We start from the raw sequence: 2,782 nt of genomic DNA on the forward strand, positions 1-2,782 counted from the left end.
ATGGAAGAAGCAGGTAAAAGATAATGGATGGATGAATGGATGGATGGATGAATTTGCATCAGACATATATGTTATTATGCAAATAATGTGGGCCAAATAATCAGAGTCAGAGATTTTTTATTGTCATTCGCACCTCATGTGGTACATGTTGTGGAGCGAAATTATGTACACAGGGTCCCAGTTACATCCAACAATAAAATGTAAAAGAAAAACAATAATAACATCTAAGATATGAACTAAGAAAAACATCAACTAAAAATACACTAAGCACTAATAGCATAAAAACATTACATTGAACATCAGCACAAACATGAACACAAGTCTGTGTAAGCAGATGAGCACGCATGAACACATCAACATTGAAACAGATCAGCAGCAACATGATGTGATTATTCTGGTTAGAGATTCATGAGTCTAACAGCCTCAGGGTAGAAGCTGTTCCTCAGTCTAGTGGTTCTACACTTAATGCTCCTCAACCTCCTTCCTGAGGAGAGCCAGTGCTGAGGGTTATGGTGGAGGAGGAGAAGTTGTGGATCCTCACTGAATGTGGTCTGTTTGTTAAGAAGTCTAGTACCCAGTTGCAAATGGAGTGGCTTAGTCCTAGTGTGGATAGTTTGTCCATCAGGGTTTGGGGGATCATGGTGTTGAAGGCAGATGTGAAGTCCACAAAGAGCATACGGACATAAGAGTTTTTCTGCTCCAGGTGGTTGAGCGCAGTGTGGACCACAGAGGAGATGGCATCTTCTGTTGATCGGTTCTCATGGTATGCATACTGATGAGGGTCCTTGTTGATGTTGATGGTTGTTTTGATGCGAGTCATGATCAGTTTTTCGAAGCATTTAGCAACTATCGAGGTGAGGGCCACTGGCCGATTCTCATTCCGACCAGTCATTGTAGAGCTTTTTAAGACTGGGATGATGGTGGCAGTCTTCAGGCAGGTGGGAACTGTCTCCAGGGTAAGTGAGGTGTTAAAGATGTCTGCCAGCACCTTGCAGAGCTGATTGGCACATTCTTTCAACATTTTTCCGGGGATGTTGTCTGGGCCAGTTGCCTTGTGTGGATCTATCCTCCTGAAGGTACTCCTTACTTCAGCTGAGGTCACGCTGAGATGCTTTTCATCCGGTGGTGAGGTGAGTCTGGTGCTGGGTGGTCTGTTCGGGTCTTCAAAGCATGCATAGAACTTGTTGAGGGCATCAGGCAGAGATGGGTCTTTGGGGCATTGTTCGCTCCTTTCTTTACAATCTGTTATGCACTTAATGCCCCTCCACATGCTCCGAGGGTCTTGTGAGATGAATTGACCCTCGATCCTCTGTGCATGTGGCCTTGGCCGATATACTGTACTGGAAAAAAAATTCAGGCATTTTTAGCAGAGGAGGGAAATACTGAAAAATATATTTTAAGCATATATGTGTTATTCTGATGCATGCTCATATGTGTGTTAGTGTTTTAACATAGCAATTATGAGCTACTGTGTCAAGTTAGAAATGTACACTTTCCCATTAACTTTATCCAACGTTTTAACAACCTTGAACGCAGCATTACCTTTGTGAACCTGGAGAGGAAAGCAAGACTCAAAAGTTACATTCACAGACAAGCTGATCTGTGCACTCGTGTCGACTGGTTCGTCCACAACAGGTGATTCGTGCAGGTGCATTGGACAAGTTCATTGCTGCAAAATATTCCTACTTGTGCAAATTGTGTACATTTGAAAAACTGTTCATGCATTTGTGAATCTTGTTTCAAGCATTTGTAAAACTTGTGGTATACTTGTGAGTCTTATTGCACGTGTAAAAATCTTGTCTGCTTGCATGACTACATTTGAGACTGATTTATCTTCAGACACCACACAGTGAAGCTGCTTCAGGGTGCAACAAAGTTAAGTCAGGTCCTCTGGAGGGTTTCTTTTTGTTGAAATGTTTTGTCTTTCATCCAAAGGACTTCATCAGTCTGAGGAGCCACAACAAACTCAGTCCCATAAGTAGCGCACTCGCATAGTGGGCCAACCAGTTTGATGGTGATAAGATGTTTTCTGGAATCCACTTTGATGTTTTGAACCACTGGCTGCCTCAGATGAGTCGACTGGGGAGAGGGCGGACTCCAGAAACCATCTCATCACCATCAAACTGGTTGGCCCACGATGGCATTGTGCTACTTATGGGACTGAGTTTGTTGTGGCTCCTCAGACTGATGAAGTCCTTTGAATGAAAGATGAAACATTTCAACAACAACAAAAAAAAAAAAAAAAAAACGTCCAGAGGACCTGACTTAACTTTGTTAGACTTTTTTTTTTTACCTGGAATATTAAACATGAACTTTATTGACGCTTCTTTGTGTTTTATCAGTCCTCCACCAGCAGAGGGCAGAGCAGAGCTAAACATCTCAGGAGTTCAAACAAAACTGCAAATGGCACACAAGGTAACTGTGCAAAACATAACGTACATTTTTCAACTAAAAGCTTCATTTAGCCTAATATTTCATCTTTTTTGTACTAATTTTATAATTAACTGTTAGTTTTTATACTGTGTGTGTACTTGAAAATTATTATGATTGAAATATTTGTTTGAAAAAGGGACAGATATAATAAGATTTTTTCTTCTTTCTGCTGCTTTTCATTTTAAATCTTTTGTATCTTTCTTTATATTGATATGGAATTGTTTTGTACCTTTTTAAAATGAACAAACTTTATACCAAATACCAAATATTGTGTGTGTATATTCTAGCCCATAAAGAGACAAGAAACAAATAAACTCCTTGTCTTTTTTTGTGAATTGAAAGCTAGGAA

The sequence above is a fragment of the Nematolebias whitei genome, chromosome 9 (assembly GCF_014905685.2).
Source record: "Nematolebias whitei isolate Nwh7 chromosome 9, NemWhi1, whole genome shotgun sequence".
Classification (NCBI taxonomy): Eukaryota; Metazoa; Chordata; class Actinopteri; order Cyprinodontiformes; family Rivulidae; genus Nematolebias; species Nematolebias whitei.